This window comes from Sinocyclocheilus rhinocerous, unplaced genomic scaffold, assembly GCF_001515625.1.
Source record: "Sinocyclocheilus rhinocerous isolate Xijiao unplaced genomic scaffold, SAMN03320098_v1.1 scaffold1945, whole genome shotgun sequence".
NCBI lineage: Eukaryota > Metazoa > Chordata > Actinopteri > Cypriniformes > Cyprinidae > Sinocyclocheilus > Sinocyclocheilus rhinocerous.
The window spans coordinates 240,877-260,762 of record NW_015640432.1 but is presented as its reverse complement, the minus strand read 5'-3'; the positions used below and the strand labels follow the sequence as shown (position 1 = coordinate 260,762).

Here is a 19,886-nt window from a genome sequence, read left to right as displayed (position 1 = left end):
ACACACACTCTCTCTCTCACACACACACTCTCTCTCTCTCTCTCTCACACACACACACACACACACACACACACACACACACTCACACTCACACACACACACACACACAAACATACACACACACGCACTCTCATTTACTCACACACACGCGCATACACACACGCACACACGTTTGCTTCACTCTGTTGATGAGCCCATCTAATGGATTTCCATTGTTTTTCTATCAGGTTAAAGATATCGAATGATATGAAACCTGTGCAAAGCACTAGATTTAAATACAGACATGGTTTTGCTGATTTCGAAGCGGATCTAACTACTGAGGTTTGCCTCACTAGTCTGTTCTCAGCAGGTCTTACTGATGATATTTTGGACCTCATAAGTATAAACTTGCACACACACAGCATTAATAACCTTAATAAACTTTATTAAATCATGTAAATCATGTAAAGTGTCCTCATTGTCTGTGGTCGAGTGTGATATGTCTATGAAATGACTTCATGCATATCTGTCTGTTCCCAATGGATTCTGCTTCTTTTCCTTCCTGTTCACTTTGAATTGGTGGAAGTGCACACTGTGTGCCTGTGTGTGTTGTGTGCGTGAGTGTGCGTGAGTGTGTGTGTGTGTGTGTGTGTGCATGTGAGTGTGTGTAAATCACACAGAATGGAGTGTATTGAAAATCTGAGCGCGCGCAAAGTTTCCTGTGAGGGGTAGGTTTAGGGGTAGGGTTGGTGTAGGACAATAGAATATACGGTCTGTACAGTAGAAAAACCATTACGCCTATGGAGAGTCCCCACAAGGATAGCTGACCAGACATGTGTGTGTGTTTGCGTGTGTGTGCGTGTCTGTGTCTGAGTGTGTGTGTGTGTGTGTGTGTTTGCGTGCGTGTGTGTGTGTGCGTGCGTGCGTGCGTGTGTGTGTGTGTGTGACCAAATGTCCACACAAGGATATTAAACAGAAAATAGAGTTTGTACAGTAGAAAAACCATCCCGCCTATGGAATGAACCCACAAAAAATGAAAACCAGTAGGGGTGTTTGTGTGTGTTTAATATATTGTCCTTACATGTAATATTAGCGTAGGTGAATGTGTTATTGGATTTTATTTTTATAATTTAATTTGTGTTTTAATGCGAATTTGTGAGATATATTAAGATACAGAAGGTATTAAAAAAAGAAGAAGACGTTTTTAAGTGTAGGAATCAAGCAAGGCAGTTCCAGTGGCTGAAATGAGGCTATTCTATTGGTTGTTTGTTTGTTGTTAAGCAATTGGCTGTTTTAATCCAACACTGTCGCTCTGTACTCTACAGCTTCAGCAGTGCAATCATGGGTTTAACACTGCTCCAGAACTACCAGGGTTTAACCAGAAAATAAACTTTAAGGTTACATGCAATGGGAAAAGCCCAAGAAACACACCTCAAGTTTACTAGGTTTAATAAGCCTTATCTTTTGAACCCACTAAGATTTTCTTTTTAACCATTTTGCAGTTGACAGAATCACTGGAATATTAATTTATGCCAAACAACCGTCAATCTAACATAGAGTACTGTTGGCTTGACAGGCTACAAATTGCTAAAGCAGATTTAGAAATACTCAAACGAGACTAGGGAGAGATCAGAAAGTATTGAATTATAGTTATTCGTTTATTTATTTTTACATTTTAAATTGTTTCAAGTGTAGTAAATCACAGATGCATTTGGTCTTACCGTTCATGAAACCCTCGTCATCTGAGCTTTCTCCGGCCAGAGGAATGAAAGAATAAAACCCCTCAGAATCTCACCTGGAAGACAAGAGCAAAACAACAGAAACGGGTTACATTTTAGAATTCAAACTGTTTGTTCTCTAGTGGTTCTGTCTGAATTTATATGTCTGTTTGGAGTTCATGATGTGCTGGATACGTCTCGATTTTGCTTTGGTTCTGGATTTGTGGTGGTCCAATCACAAGTGTTCAGCACGAAATGCATGTGTAAATGGGGTACAAAAACGTTAGTTACATCTGATGATAAATTATCCACTCATGTTAAAGTCCATATGGAAGCCTGTTTCTGACATGGAATGAAAAACAATAAAGGTAATTGCAACTTATCTTACAATTAAGATAAGTCGCAAATGCTTAATTTTTCACAATTGCAAGTTCCAGATGTTTTCTTTAGTAGACAGATATTTTCATCAGTAAGACAACCATTCTGACAGATCAATTTAAATGGATAGTTCACCCAAAAATGAAAATTCTGTCATTAAATTATCTCCGGCCATTCTCGAGAGTACCACAACAGATGTGTGTGATGCTGCTGACGCAAGAGCCGGCGTTCTGACATAAAACACACATTGGCTGCGGCTTGTTTACAAGCAGAGGAATGCACACATATTCGTCGTGGCACTGTAGTGATTGTGAATGGTGGCAGGGATTGACACAGAACAGAAGACATTGTTAAATAAAGTTGTTATTTTGGTTTCTTTGCACACAAAAAGTATTCTTGTAGCTTCATAAAATAACTGTGGAACCATTGATTTCACATGGACTGTTTTAACGATGTCCTTACTTCCTTTCTGGGGCTTGAACGTGGTAGTTCCATTGCTGTCTATGCAGAGTCAGAAAGTTCTCGGATTTCATCAAAAATATCTTAATTTGTGTTACAAAGATGAACAAAGGTCTTACAGGTTTGGAACGACATGAGGGTGAGTAATTAATGACAGAATATTCATTTTTGGTTGAACTATCCCTTTAAACTATGTGTTATGTTGCAGTTCCTCAGAAAAATACCAGCAAACTGGAGAGTAATTGTTTTATATTTTACGTGCCAAAGCTAGTTTTTACTTACATTTGGCATGGCGCATGTTAATTTTTGACTTGCTGGTGTGCTGTTTTTTGCACTTATTCTCATCAAAGCTAGATCATGTCCTTAATCACATCAAATAACCACATCCCATGAACCTTTGAGTTTTCTGCCCAACAGTACATCCATCCCTCAGGTCTCATTTTTATTCACATCATATTAACTGTGCTAGCCTGATGTGTAAACAGCAATCTGTCTCATGTGACCAGGTGTAATCAGGCCTCTGTGTGCTTCATTACAGTAGTTTGTCTAGCCACATGACAGCTGATGATTGACTGATGATTGATTGACTGATTAGATTCGGGAGCTCCACACACTGTCAGACCTGAGCAATTAGTCTCCAAGGACGATGAGATAAAACAGCATTAAACAAAGTCCTTTCCACATTCTCGTTCAGTTTTCTCATGTGAGTCCCCAAAGCTTAGCGTTTTATTTAGACTCACGGCTAATTATGCGGACGGATCTGTTTACTCTTCAGATCAAAGTTTCTCCCCTCTGTGTTATTCACAGATCTAAACAGTCCTTTCATTAGCATGGCCAACAAAGACTTTAGCACCGCCCCCTGAGAAAACTCATTAATCAGTGTGCATAATGAGTTTAGTGATTTAGAGTTAAATCCGCCATGCTAACGGACTCCTGTCTAAAGTAATTCCACTTCCTGGAGTCACGTCAGTGACCTCAAACTCTGAATTGAGTAAATATACACATCTCACTTGATGAAAGAAACAAACTCTACTGTATTATTCTGCTGAAGAAAAGACAAAGGCAAAATTCAGAGTCAAATAATTAGCTTAATGCATGAGTGTGAGTCTGAATTGTATTGATAGCACTGCACTTGATGCTGAACTAACAACAATTTAATTAGAGTGCACCGCTGCACCATTAATTTGGACTAATTGTGCCTACGGTATTTATTTTCTTGATCATATGATGTGCAATACTGTCAGTTTTCACAATTAAAATTTTCCATACAGACCCACAAAACTGACAATGTTTACAGATAACATATACAAATGTATGAGCGCAACTGTATGAACACAATATATGTATATTATTGGATGATAAAGTATATCAATTATTATAAATAGATCAGTTTTAACTAATGTTTTAATGACACCTTTGTGTAAGTTAAATTTCACATCTTTTTTTCTCAAAATACAATGACACAATAAAAACTAATTCTATTCAGCCTAGTGATATCACCCAAGCAAGCATGGACAAGGAGAAGAGCAAAGGACCTATTATCGAGCATTGTGGCACACCGTAATTTACCACTGTAAGATCAGACATCTGTTCATTTTAACAAAGTAGTATCTATTTAAAGTCTAGGATTTGAAACCAGGCATATTTGACATCTGGGCAGACAGGTGTATCAAAGGTCAGTGGATCAAAGGCAGTGTTGGGGGAAACACATTACAGCAAAAGTAACGTAACACATTACTTTCCATAAAAAGTAACCAAGTAACGTAATTAGTTACTTTTTTTTGCAGTAACGCAATATTGTAATGCATTACTTTTAAAAGTAACTTTCCCCAACACTGATCAAAGAGTCAGGACAGGCGAGAGACAGGGTGGATCACTTACATTTGTAGTTTTTATATTCTAGTGCTAGTAAATATATTTGTGTCGTAGTTTTTCATGTCACTTTTGTATATATCAAATGTCACACTTTTTTTCCTCAAAATATAACGAGGCAATGAAAATTAATCCCAACCAGCCCTAATGAAATCACCCAAAGCGAGCATGAACAAGAAAAAGAACAAAGGACCTAATACCGAGCCTTGTGGCACATCATAATTTACCACTGTAAGATCAGATGTTTGTGCATTTATACAAATAAAGTGGTATCTATTTGAAGATTTGAAACCAGGCATTTTTGCCAACTGGGACAGACAGACAAATCAAAGGTCAGTGGATGGCCAGGACAGGTGAGGGGTTTCTAGTTTTATGTCATACAGACTTCTAAAGAGTGAATGATTCATTAAAACCGTAGTAGGAAAGATTACATTTCCTTGACATTATTTTATCAGTGATGCAGTGATATGCATCTGCGATATTACCAACTGATACATCATTGTACCATAGTACTGTCTCAGTAGGCTTTTTATTTGTAAAGCAGTTTAGAGAAGTGTAATAAGTGCTGTGTCATCTGAAGAAGTCTTTCAGAGATGCTTTGTCTTTGACCAGAAACACCTCGCATCTGGTTCAGTTTTGTAACCACTCACTTTTTGAGTAGTACAGCACATGGAGCTAAAGGTATTTCATTTCACAACAACCAAATGGTTGCAGAATTCATCACCGGCTGTTTTTTTTCTCTTCAGATCTCTGTGTTGAGTGGGAACTCGTTGATGGTGAATCATTTCTGTCCTCAAACGCTTCACTTTTGTGTGCTAATTTTGGCCCTGCTGCTAATTAACAGCTCTGTGCTCAAGAGTTTGAGCTTGCAGCCGCACAAACTGTTCCCTGCTGATTTCTGTCCTCAAACGCTTCACTTTTGTGTGCTAATTTTGGCCCCGCTGCTAATTAACAGCTCTGTGCTGAAGAGTTTGAGCTTGCAGCCGCACAAACTGTTCCCTGCTGTGTGTGTGTGTGTGTGTGTGTGCGTACCTGCCTGCGTGCACACACACACAAGTTGACACCATTCTGTCAGAGCACTGTGAGAGTGAAGCTCACTGTTTCTCAAACGAGCAGAGCACAAACGAACCAACAGGAAACAGTTTCCATCACGGAATAATTTCAAACTGTCTTTCTCTCTCTCTTCCTGTCTGTCTGTCTTCAGAAACAGCTGTCTGAGTCGTTTGGCTGTCTGGTCCCTGCCGTGACGGTTCCTGACTGCTGAAAAGCTCTTGTTTAATTAACGTGTTCTGTATTAATTCAGACATCCACACAGAGTCATTATTCACAGGAGACGTGTTATACATTTACACCGTACTTGGTGTCTCTGTAATTTAACTACATTTCCAGAGTTTTCCGTAGCAGCATCAGTGTGTGTGTGTGTGTTTGGCTCATGGCTGCGTCTCCCTGTGTCTATATTTAGTGTGAGTGCGTTTGGAGTCTGCTGGATGTTTATTTGAGATGAAATTGAGAGCAGGTGACAGTGAGCATGTGGGACGATCTCACGGGACTCAATGTGACGCGTGCGACTGCTGATACGCTAAAGCTTCACTGCTGAGAGGGACTCAATGTGACGCGTGCGACTGCTGATACGCTAAAGCTTCAGTCACTGCTGAGATCTCACACTGGCAGTGTTCATCTGTCTACCTGCATTATCTGCCTGTCTTTCTTTTCTATCTATCATCCTATCAATTGTTCTATCTATATCTATATGCCTCTTTTGTCTGTCTATCTATCTATCTATCTATCTATCTGTCTGTCTGTCTGTCTGTCTGTCTGTCTATTAGTTGTTCTATTGTTCTGTGTTCTGTCTATCTTTATTTATTCACGGATGAATGGGATAACATTGGTAGAAGGGCATTTTTAGGTCATATTGAGAGCAGGTGACAGTGAGCATGTGGGACGATCTCACGGGACTCAATGTGACGTGTGCGACTGCTGATACGCTAAAGCTTCAGTCACTGCTGAGATCTCACACTGTCAGTGTTCATCTGTCTACCTGCATTATCTGCCTGTCTTTCTTTTCTATCTATCATCCTATCAATTGTTCTATCTATATCTATATGCCTCTTTTGTCTGTCTATCTATCTATCTATCTATCTATCTGTCTGTCTGTCTGTCTGTCTGTCTGTTGGTTGTTCTATTGTTCTGTGTTCTGTCTATCTTTATTTATTCACGGATGAATGGGATAACATTGGTAGAAGGGCATTTTTAGGTCATGCAAATGTAATAGAGCTCCACTGTGCCCTTACACACACACACACACACACACACACACACACACACACAAAGCTCATTGTAAATGAATTAATTTGGTGATCTCTCGCTGTGTTTAAGTGGGGCAGACAGCAGGGGAGGAGAAAAGAGCAATATTCATAAATCTACCACAGAACGACAGACAGAGAGAGACAGCTGGAGGAAATATGGCCAAAAATGGAAATAATGGTCTACATAAAAAGAGGGAAAAGATGAATTAAAGAGCGGGGCGTGTGAAAGAGCAGATGAAGCGAGAGAATGAAGAGGCTGTGTGAGAGATTCACAGATGTGCCGCTAGTGTGCGCTGTTCAACCGGTAATGACACACAGATCCTGACCCAGATACACACACACACAAACACACACAGATCGCTGCGACCCCAAGAGCATTATGGGAATTGTAGTTCTCATGCACTGAACTGAGCTGATCGTCTGTCTCTTTGTTACTGATATGAACTGCAAGATTACATCATCAGATAAACCAACACAACGAGTATTGCTCAAACACACACACACTGAAAACATTACAGATGGATGGATAAGACAGTGATTTAAAAGCCAAACATCTCTGAGGCTCATGACGGTGTTCTGGGAGAAACATCAAACCTGAGCCATATAGTGAACGACACCTGTCTCACACACACTGTAAACCCTGAAAGAAGCTGGAACATGTCTCAGTTTGGCAGTGTGTGTGTGTGTGTGTGTGAGAGTGTGTGTGTGTGTGTGTGTGTGTGTGAGAGAGAGTGTGTGTGAGTGTGTGTGTGTGTTTGTGTGAATGTTGTTTATGTTCTTATTAAGACTCTATTTTGAGAGTGTAATATATTCAGCGTCTCCAGAGCTTTTCCCGTTTCCAGCAGAATTTCACTCAAGCACACCATTATCTTCCAGAGCTGCAACTCAATAACTAAACACATTCTCAGACAGCGTGTGTGTGTGTGTGTGTGTGTGTGTCATACATCAGATGAGCTGCAGTCATAATGCTGAAGGTTTGAAGATGTTGAAGTCATGTAAATAAAGCTTGAGTGTGTCCAGGTGAGTGACTGTACGTGCGTTTGTTCGTAATGAAATTCAAATCACAGCTTTATGCATGAAATAATAAGCGTGGAATTTAAACACGTCTAAAAATAGAGGAGAGATTTGACTCCCGTCTGTCGGACACAGAGACAGCTCTGCAGTCTGACGACAGACAGACCGACAGATTCCCAGCATGAATACAGATTGAAATAATGAAAACTTTCTGAAATCACTAACGCTCACGTGGACAAAGAAATTTGTTGTGTTAAACGCTCATGAAAGATCTTCAAAAACTCTTTTACTTCACGTAGGATGCGTTTCTTTCATTCACAATTTTCTCTCAGTTAAACTTCACTAATCAGCGCAGGAACGGTTCCCTACTCAGGGAACAATGGTTACATAAGTAACCTGAGACGTTTTATAGGTCATTATAATGAGCTTTCAATTCTTTCCACAAAATCTCACATTTAAGGACAAGAGCCTCATTTTAATAATAAAAAGTGTCTAAAGCCCCGCCCCCTGTTACAGGCCACACCCCTACCTTAAACACGGTTGTATGTGCGACTCTCAGACTTACACACTACAGAGAACAAGTTTACATAGACATATGACCTCTGGACCTCTAACATTTACCCATCAGTCACTGCGCCACCTCAAAACTACATGAAGTTTGACTGATATATATTTTATTATAATTTTTATTTCAGTTAACATTTATTTTATTTCAAGAAATGGTTTTATTTTTAGTTTCAGTTTTAGCTACCTATAATAACCCTACCTATTAAACATATGAAACTTTGCTCGTTTGCATAAAATAGCCGGATAAACTTTTTTTGCAGTAACGGATGATGTGTTATTCACACAAGCAGCACATTGCTGTGTTTTACACAGAAATCCACCACTTACATCACCATAATGCCTGTTTTCACACAGCTCCGTCCCCACCGCAGGTCTCTTTTCACATTGTGTCATTTGGCTCTGAACTGCGTAAGTATCACTGTGAGCACTAGCAGCAGCTGGTTAGCACTGTAACTAGATAACCACTCAGGACGAGAGGACAGAAAAGTGAGTGCTGTTCACTTCAGTGGTTTGTTTGTATTTTTGTCTATTCGCTTTGGCTGAACTTTGATGTTCACAAAAGTTCTAGTTTAAAAACATCCAAAAACTCTCTAATGCCATTTTTCCTGGAAATTACATTCAACCAACTGCAATATATATATATATATATATATATGCGAATAACCTGCACGTCGTTTTACAACTTGTATGTTTTCTAGTTTAAAAATGTACATCTGACGAACGCAATAATGCACAGAAAACAGAGTGAAAACCGTTTACTTATCTTAGCTGTTGAGTTTCAGAGTAACTCTGAAAGCGCGCTGCAGGAATCTCTAGTGAATGCTATCCAGCCATATAAATGCAAGGAAGTAAGCTCATTGGCTGCATATGCAGCACGAACCAATCAGCTTGTGCCAAGTCGCTTAACTCTCTGAATATCATCAGTTACATTAACAACCCGTCAGAATGCGCCATCTAGAGTTTCATGACTAAACTATATAAATATCTCCTGGAAGTGATGTCATTTTGGAGGGAAAACTGTGGCACAAACATCAATCGATTTGGTTAGTTCTGGGATGCTTCGTCGTCATTCTATTTGATAAAATAACACAAATCCGTCTGATATTGTCAACATTTCAAAAGATGAATAAAAATATGAATATGAAAAGCCCTCATATAAGCAAACTGTCAAACCCTTGCTAAGCAATAACTCACTTTAGCTCTTTATGAACATTCACTGACATTTGAACTTGTCGTTGTGTAAATATCAAGTTCAAATGAATAAACTTTGTATCTGAGTTTGGCCAGAGCAGATTTCTGAAGGTCTGATAAACCTTTTTATGGAAATACTTGCTTAAAATATAACGCATGCATAGGCTACTCATTTTTTAAAAAAGTTTCACAGTTCAAAAGGTTCTGGAGGACAGGAATGACCCAGAAACAAAAGACTTAAATTAGTCAGCCGGAGAGCAGAAACACGCTGCCTTGATCTAACGATCAGAAGTGATTTCAAACGAGGAAAACCCAATGCAGTCTGCACATGTAAAATATTAGTGAAAATGTTTTTATTTCAGGCCAAGGAGGAAAATAAAGTGGCCGGAATAGCTGTGTTCGATGTCAAAAATATCAGACAGCTTCGTCCGTACAAACACTGTCCTGCTACTCAGTAAATTGCCAGAGCTGATTCGCCAAAATTTCAGCCGAGTGTCCTTTTCACACACGATCTGTGAACAGGAGAAGGCTGTAAATCGAGTGTCATTGTTGGTGAATCGGTTGTGTGGGCCACAGGTATTTCACGCTGTGCGTTCACCAGCAGGTGCAGAAACGACCTGATTTGAAAGTTAGAGACAAAGACAACAGCGTTAGAGAGGAAATCATATCAATGACCTCGAAAACACTGAAAACACAAGCGATGAGGACAGCGGCTGCGTCTCAAGGATTCGCTCTTCTTTAGAGATAAATCTGAATAACATTCAGATCATGAGCGTCAAGGTTCAGATCCTCAGGAGTGAATCATTATTGATTGTGAACTAAGTGAAGTTTCTGTGTTTATTAACCGCCGTTGTGCCTGATCTCTGCCTCGCATCGCTTTGCTCTCCACACAAGCACAGCTATCTTTGTTGCTTCCGGCAGATTTGTCTCGATCGGTTGTAGTTTTGCTCTGCTGAGTTTATGTTCTGTATGTCCGTCCTCTGTCTCTGATTAGTGCTGAGAGAAGACACATTACAAACCACAGCTTTAGACACACACACACACACACACACACACTCTCTCTCACACACACACACTCTCTCTCTTTGTTTTATTTCCTGCTCTGCTGCTTGTTCTCTTTTCTTTTCATGTCCTCCTCGTCTCTGTCTGTTTATCCATCAGATCGTCTCAACAGCTCCCCAATTAGTGAACAGCGAAAAGCTGACTGGTTTGAGACTTTCAAACTCAACGACCAAAACTCAATCTGCAATTCAAATGCGAGGAGGCATAACGAAAGAAAGAGACAGACAGACAGACAGACAGACAGACGGACGGACAGACGGATGGATGGATGGATGGATAGATAGATGAACAAACAGATGGATAGATAGATAGATGGATGGATGGAAAGATGGATGGATGGATGGATGGATGAACAAACAGATGGATAGATAGATGGATGGATGGATGGATGGATAGATGGATGGATAGATGAACAAACAGATGGATAGATAGATGGATGGATGGATGGATGGATAGATGGATGGATAGATGAACAAACAGATGGATAGATAGATGGATGGATGGATGGATGGATGGACGGACGGACTGATGGATGGATGGTGTGTAATTCATTCAGATCATGAGCGTCAAGGTTCAGATCCTCAGGAGTGAATCATTATTGATTGTGAACTAAGTGAAGTTTCTGTGTTTATTAGCCGCCGTTGTGCCTGATCTCTGCCTCGCATCGCTTTGCTCTCCACACAAGCACAGCTCTCTTTGTTGTTTCCGGCAGATTTGTCTCGATCGGTTGTAGTTTTGCTCTGCTGAGTTTATGTTCTGTATGTCCGTCCTCTGTCTCTGATTAGTGCTGAGAGAAGACACATTACAAACCACAGCTTTACAACATGATGCAGACGTGCTGGTAACAATCCTCATTCTGTATTTAGCTAAATCATTTCCACCATTTAGATAGATGTTTAAATGCACATCTATATTGCGTCGAAAAATCGTCTCATCTGAAAGCTCATGCCGTGATCGCACGTTGGCTAAGTGAGTTTTCAGGAGTTTGTTGGTTAACGGTTCAGCTGTGAGAGTTTTGTGAGAATCAATATTTCTCAGAGGAGCCAGTTTGATCGAAAGAGCGAGGGAGTTACGTTATTTTCTCCTTTAATCTCTCTTTCAGACCCCAGGTAATCTCTCTCAGTCTGCCGCGTGCGTCCAGGTGAGCGTGCTAATGCTAGCACATCGCTTTAATGTTTCAGCTCTTTCTCTTCTGGAGATTCATCGTACTTTAGGGATCTGACTCCAGCTATTGAGATGAATGGGAACTAATCTCCAGGTGTTACGGACCTTCTCGTGTCCATCGGCACAGCAGACTCCCATTACAGGGACGCATGAAAACACAACATATGCTGGGGCCCATCAACACTGAGACGTCTCATCAGCATTTTTCATCTGACTGCAGGTCATCGGTTGACTCATATGTGTTCGTTTTCTCCTCAGAGATTTCAGGATAAACATCTGGGACAAAGCTGATGGTTGGATGCAACAGACGGCCTCCGTCGAGTCTCCTGAGCAATTAAAGAGCAGTAAACGTTCCTCTGCGTCTCTGTCTCTCCCCGGCGTCTGTCTCTCAGCTACCTGTTCAATGTTTCAGCTCTTTTTCTTCTGGAGATTCAGTTAGTTAGTCCTCATCTGATCAGAAACCCCTGGCAGCAGAACCGAGCGAACGAGAGCGACGATGGCAGATTTCTACTTTAGGGATCTGACTCCAGCTATTGAGATGAATGGGAACTAATCTCCAGGTGTTACGGACCTTCTCGTGTCCATCGGCACAGCAGACTCCCATTACAGGGACGCATGAAAACACAACATATGCTGGGGCCCATCAACACTGAGACGTCTCATCAGCATTTTTCATCTGACTGCAGGTCATCGGTTGACTCATATGTGTTCGTTTTCTCCTCAGAGATTTCAGGATAAACATCTGGGACAAAGCTGATGGTTGGATGCAACAGACGGCCTCCGTCGAGTCTCCTGAGCAATTAAAGAGCAGTAAACGTTCCTCTGCGTCTCTGTCTCTCCCCGGCGTCTGTCTCTCAGCTACCTGTCCCGCTAATTGGCCGCTTATGTGTTTTGTGTGCGTTATTTTAAGTCGTTTAGGTAAGAACACGTCTGTTAAGATCATAATTAGTTTCTACTCGAGGGAGATCTTCGCATCAGATTTCTCTTTATAGCAATTGTGCGAGCTGGAGAGGCAGCAGATGGCATCTGATCCGGATACGGCTGCTTTGTTCTGACGATCCTTTCAGCGTCCCGTTCCTGTGCGGAGCGCGTCTGTGAGTCCGGACCCTGGTTATTATCGCTATCTGACACTAAAACTATTAGAAGCGTTTTTGTTGATTTGAACTAAAGTAATACATAAATTAGATGAAAAACAAACATTAGAAATGTTGCAATGCAACTTCATTAACGCACTAAAATAACTAACTGAAAATCATTTAAAACTGAGGTAAAAATAAATTAACTCTGAATAGCAATATTTAATAGTTCACCCAAAAAAGAAAATATCCTCACCCTCAGGCCATCCAAGATATGAGTTTGTTTCTTTTGACACTATTTGGAGTGTTATTATGGATTATTAACTCATGCTTTAGAAGGAAAGTGACAGTTTGAGGTTAAAAACTTTGTGAAAAATTTAAGGGGGTCTGAATACTTTCCGTACCCACTGTATAGTGAACATATTTCTGCCGTAGGATTTTTCAGGATCATTATGTTCCCGCTGTGAGCTGTAAGAGTCGAGATTTAGTTAAATGATCCTCTCTTTTTTCACAACTGCTGCAAAAATCCTCCATCGTAGCCCTTTGAAAGTCCCTGAAAGTTCTTGCATTATCCAGGAAATCCATGGAGAAACGTGCCGTTCCAGGAAAGCCTCGTGAAGCAGCGGAGAAACACGAGCGGATCTGAACCGACACGATCGCACCAGAGCCGGTGCTGTCCGACTCCACTGGTCCCATAATGTACTGCTTTGTTGACCAATATAGCTGGCATAATGTGTTTTCAGAGAATAGTTAATTTTTTTAGCTTGATTTTGTGGTATTTTTGGTTAAGCATCAGTTGAGTAAAGTTTCTGTGATGTATGAGCTTATCTACGGCCAGGAGGATCGCAGAAGGTGAGCACAAACACACTTTAAGAGCTTTCTTATGTTTGCTGCTAATCACGCACTAGACGTGTCAATCACAAGATCATTCTGCTCCATCGCTGCAGAAACCTTCACTTCTGACACAAACACAGTCGCACACAGCCACAGGAGAGACCGTGCAGTTCTGCAAACCCTCCATCACACACAGCAAGACACATGAAGACTGTTCGCATGGATGGAAAGAAAGAAAACAAGGACGAATTCAGTGATCTGATATCAGACAGCAAACTGTTTCCAGCGTGTTAATTTTGTTTAATAAACAGACTGATATTTTGTGAATGCTGTCCTCACAGATGTCTAATTGGTTTAATTGAACAAGAGAACTGAAATCAAACTGTAATTGCCTGGCAGATGTTAGATGAGTGATCCAATGCTACATTTCTCCAAATCTGATGAAGAAACAAACTCATCCTGATCTGGGATGGCCTGAGGATGAGGATATTTTTCAGCACATCAGAACTATTCCTTTAAAATGATGCAATACAACTATAAACACTAAATAATACACTGCCGTGGTGGTTCATGTTATTGAGTTTTACTTCAAAAATTTTAGTGTAGGCATATATATTGCATAATTTACACAAAAATGACATTGTTTTGAACCTATACTATCTATATTATAATATTTTGCAGTATACAGTGGGTACGGAAAGTATTCAGACCCCCTTAAATTTTTCACTCTTTGTTATATTGCAGCCATTTGCTAAAATCATTTAAGTAAATTTTTTTTCAGACCACATGTGTAACTGGTCTAGTCTTCTTTAACAGGGGAGGTTAGTTTAAGTCGTTTTCCTCTACCTTTCTTATTTGCGTGGGAGAGGTTAGAGGAGAGAGAGAGAGAGAGAGAGAGAGAGAGAGAGAGAGGCAGACAGAGAGATCATCTCTGAAACTAAAATGCAATGTACAAGAAACACACTCACACCAGTTCTGGGTCACTACACAAGATACGAATAACACATGTCAGGCTTTTCATTTAGTGTCCAAATGGCCCAAAGTTCAGATCCCAAACCTAAAATACAATTATAAGAAAAATCGCAACTGATATTATCCTAACAAATATTATTACAATCTAAAATAGCTGTTTTCTACGTGAATACATGTTAAAGGGGTCATATGATGCGATTTCAATTGTTCCTTTCTCTTTGGAGTGTTACAAGCTCTTGGTGCATAAAGAAGATCTGTAAAGTTGCAAAGACTAAAGTCTCAAATCCAAAGAGATATTCTTTATAAAAGTTAAGACTTGTCCATGCCCTCTTAAAACGCCTCGTTTAAACACGCCCCCACATATCTACTTCACGATGTGGGAAGATTTGCAATGGGAGTCAATGGAAGACCTATGAACCGTCTCACATTAAATCTCCCCCATTACAGTAATGGCCATTTTGAAAGTACAATATTCCATTTTTTAGCTACTCCTCCTTCAAAATATGCCCAATTCTTATGGAAATTGGCTGAGATGATCTTTGGCCCAAGCTGCACATAATCAAAGAACAGAATTTTCATATCCACCTTTGTTCAAAAGTTATGGCGTTGTGAACTTAACATTGTCAACCCAAAAGTGGTTCAGCGGCTGTATCTGGGGTGCATTTCCCAAAAGCATCGTTAGCTAACTATGGTCGCGAGTTCCATTGAACTCTATTGGTAATGACGGAACTTGCGACCAGTTGCTTTTGGTGAAGTCTGGTACGCTTCATCAGCACCATGATCTGAGGATATATGTCAAAGTTGGTAACAGCGCCAACTACGGGTCATGAGATACCAAAAATTGACTTTTCTGCCTATAACTTTGTCAGAAAATCGTAGTGTCTATGAATTCCTTGTGTCACGCCGAATCTGTGGATGTCAATTTTGTCAGGCTCAGATAAACCACATGTCCACCATTTTGAAATCGGTAATAAATTGCAGTATCTTTTGAACAATTTGACATATCGGCACAAACAAATTTGGTAGGGATCATTGCTAGCATGTCCTGGAGGTACCTGAGAAGTTTGAACACAGTGCCACCTAGTGTTCCAGAGATATAAAGATTTTTGCATAAACACATAACTTTTGAAGACATTGTCCAAATTTTGTTTTCTCTTTGTCAATACATTTCTTGGCTTATGCCAATTCTGACCATATATCATTTTTCATTTTCCATCATTTTGTTTGTCTGCCATTCTGAAGAAAATTTTTTATACTACTCTTCCTTCAGAATTTGTCCAATTCTTCTAAAAATTGGCTCGGATTACCTAGGACTGAGCCGCACAGAAATGACTGAACAGATTTATGATATTCTCCATCGTTCCCGCGAAATACCTCTCCAAAGTTGACTGCATCTGTGTATGTTATCTTATGCTAATTAGCTTAGCTTGCTCTAACCAGTTGCCATATTTTCTAATGTGGCTCTTCAGATATCAGGTTAAACCTGAGATATGTTATCTGTTAAGTTAGCCTAGCATGCTAATCGGTTAGAATGCTTTTGAGTACTGATTCTCACACTAAAAGCTCTCCTCAGCAGCCCAAAGAATGATGGCAAACTGAGTGACATAATGTGCTAAGCCACGGGCCAGAAGTGGTGCAAAAATTGTGATTGTTATGCTTGCTGTACATGCTGTATTTTCTTTGCTTGCTGCACTTTGTGCTAGGCCCCGTATTGCACTGTACAGATGTATTTTATTACTGTATTTGTGATCAAATAAATGCAGCCTTAGAGAGCAGAATAAACTTCTTTCATGTAACCTCAAGGGTACAAAGGGTACATATGTAAAGGTACAAAAAAGTGTCATTCTTCAGGGTTTCTCGATCAGCCTCTTCACCGCGTGGTGATTATTTGCCATCTGAATGCATGAGCAACACTAATGTTTTATAAAGTCAAACACACACAGTCTTCTGTGTCAACATGAATAAAACACACTGATGATCTCATGGGTTCAACATTCTCAGAGTAAAACTCTGCCCTGCTGCGGAAGATCAACACCTTTACACAAATACATCATCATCGTCATCATCATCATCTCTCTCACACACAAACTCATAGGTTTTATAAACTCCTCTCGGCTCAACTTTCTTTTCATCGTCTTTTTTTTTTTTTTTTGCCGTGGCATCAGGGGAGTAAGATGTGAGAAACACACACACGCAGACGTGAGAAGAAGCAGGATCTTGGCGAATAAAAACAGTGAAAGGCTGTAAATGAATGTTCATCACACGTTTGGAGAGAGATCGTGAGAGAATGTTCTAATTTTAAACCCACTGCGTTCTCGCCAGGGTCCGACGTGTTAGCGAGCCAAAACTTCATCAGAACTTGCTCGCTGGCTCTCGGAGGAAGGTGGACAACACGACTCTCATGTTCTCGTGGCGTTTAATGATCTCGCACACACGGGAACACGCAGAACGACGGCCTGAACCCACGGCTGCTAAACACTCACTGTGACGGTAGAAACTCATTAACGGCTCCTAACGAACACGGACCCATCAGTATCTGGAACCCTGAACTAAAGCAAGTTGATTTCTGATAGAGAAACACAGACATGTCCTAGTTCAGTGGTCTTATAACTCTCATTTATTATCTGTGTGGTAAAAACTGGGGACAACAGATTTCTGATTGCATTTACATACACAGCCTACAATTATATATATATATATATATATAAAATTTGGCGAATTTAAACTATAAAAATAGTAAATAGTAGTAATCATTTTTTTATCTTACTCCCCACCGTGACACGAGTCCCCATGAGTCTGTGTGTATTCAGGTTTAAGTCCCCACCAGAATAGAAAAACAGGTACACACATCACACACACACATGCGCGCGTGTCCTGCAGGGTCTCCATATTTAATTATTTCACTCAATCACCTGTAAAAACAAATCAATGTTAGTGCTGAAGATCAGTTCTGGAGCTGAATTAAACATTGCCTCTGATCGATGCTCGTTTGAGCTGGTTTTCAGTCTTTTCCTGCACACAGTGGATCTGTTTCTGACAGATGATGTGTCAATCTGTCATCTCTCGCTGTTACCATGACGACGCCCGCCATCTCTGACCTCATTGTAGCTTGGTGGCGTCATTATTTGTTAACGTTCCAGCAGCAAAACTTTTTTTTTACCAATGCCAGAATGGCAGGCAGAGATCATTAGCAAAAGCGCCTCACAACGTGACACAGATCGATTCCCGTTCTGGGCCTCGGACGGCATTCGGCTCGCGGAAAAGCTGCCGGTGAAGCGCGGCTAATGAGCCGCAGAGAGACTGAGTTTCTCAAAAATGACACTGTTTACTCAGTAAACACTTTTAAATCAACATCATCATCTCCAGGATAATAAATGCACACATGCTTTGTTCCAAAACCTAGTGCGCTGCCTACGTAGGGAGCATGTGAAGTCATTGTAGGCATCTGTTTCAAATCACGCGCAGCTTCATCATTCAGCAAACCGAGAGAAATGTCAGTTATTCCTGATCTTTTAGTAAGAGTTTAGAGCTCCAGACTGACTCGTTCTGAAGTCCAGTGATGGTTATAATGCTGCTGATGTATCTCAGTCACTACTGCTTCATTTGTTGCTTTTAGTTTAATATTGTCTTGTTGGATTTGTAGCTTCTTTTCGTTCCTGATCCTCATGAACTGACAGCAAATGATTTGAAAGTTTACACTCGAAGAGTTCAAGTCAATAGTATGTGCTGATTCCTCAGTTTCTCTAACTCAGTTCTGTGCCAGTGTTACTCATTTTCACTAAGTAACTAGTGGCCGCTGTAGCTGATGTCTCCAGCAGGTCCTGTGAGCATCTCTGTTGCTGTCCTGCTCATAATGCGTTCTGTTAATGTGATTCACTCCAGTTTTTAATGTGATTTTCACATTTGTTTAGTTCCGAAAATATATCTGGATATACCTGTAGCTCATTACCGTACAGAGATAATGACACACAAATACAAATGTAATTTTATTAATTAAAAAAATATATATATTCTGTGTGAAATACTGTGAAAATCATTATATACCACATATTTGTACCTAAATGTTGTTGTATTTGCCTGCTGTCGGTCAGTTTAACATTCATTCATCTGTGTATTTACTTATTGTCTGTCTATTTGCTTGTTTGTTTGTTTTAGTCATTTGTTGTGTTTTGGTGTTTAAGGAAACAATCTATCCATCCATCCATCCATCATCTCTCTGTCTATCTATCTATCTATCTATCTATCTATCATCTATCTATCTATCTATCTATCTATCATCCAGATCCTGATCCAAGTAACTGCTCACCGTAATGCGGCGTGAAGCTCGCGCTAATTTACATCCATTCATCATTCACTGCGCAATTAACATTTCCCCCAACACACTGTCGTCTTGTTTAGACAATGTATGATGTTTTGGTGTTTAAGGAAACAATCTATCCATCCATCCATCCATCATCTCTCTGTCTATCTATCTATCTATCTATCTATCTATCATCTATCTATCTATCTATCTATCTATCTATCTATCTATCTATCTATCATCCAGATCCTGATCCAAGTAACTGCTCACCGTAATGCGGCGTGAAGCTCGCGCTAATTTACATCCATTCATCATTCACTGCGCAATTAACATTTCCCCCAACACACTGTCGTCTTGTTTAGAGAGACAATGTATGAGCTGCTAAAGCACAGACAGCAGCGGCGCACACATTTATACAGATCACATTAAAGCCATCCAGCTTTCAGAAATCACGGCACTCCAGACATCCATCATCTCATCATTCTCACTCTTAGCTTCCTCGCTGCACAGACGTTTCCTTGGCTTTTACTTTAAAAAGCGTTGTTCTAGTTTCTCCTCCATCATTGATATCATGAGTCATGTCATGTTACTCATACAATCAAGAGCAGAAAGACAATCATGGAACAGAAGCCCAAGTCACAAAATTAGGTTATAAAAACACTGGGAACATCAAGAGCATTCATTTCTAAAATGTTAAAATGTGAAGTTTTATTGTCCCAATTGTAACGTTATTTGAAGGTCGCTAAAACATTTCTTACAAAATATACTTGAATATTTATTTTTAATATTCTAAGGACAATAAAATGTCCAGTTTTCTAACGTAACTAGAACAATATTTAAAGGTTACTAAAATGTTACTAATTTTATTTTCACCCAAAGTATAACATTATTTGAATGTTTATTATTAATATTCTAACAACGTTTTTTCAGTATTGAGAGCATTCACGTAGAAATATCATAAGGATGTCCAAAGAATGTTGATCTCAGAACATTT

The 19,886-nt window shown here is 40.0% G+C and overlaps 1 long non-coding RNA gene across 1 annotated transcript in view; it reads right to left on the bottom strand.

The window, feature by feature from the left end:
* Positions 1 to 19,886, bottom strand: part of LOC107752681 (uncharacterized) — a 64,535-nt gene that overhangs the window by 33,300 nt on the left and 11,349 nt on the right. Inside the window, exon 2 of the long non-coding RNA XR_001641376.1 lies at positions 1,701 to 1,774. This is a non-coding gene — a long non-coding RNA (uncharacterized LOC107752681). The remainder of the gene's footprint in view (positions 1 to 1,700; positions 1,775 to 19,886) is intronic.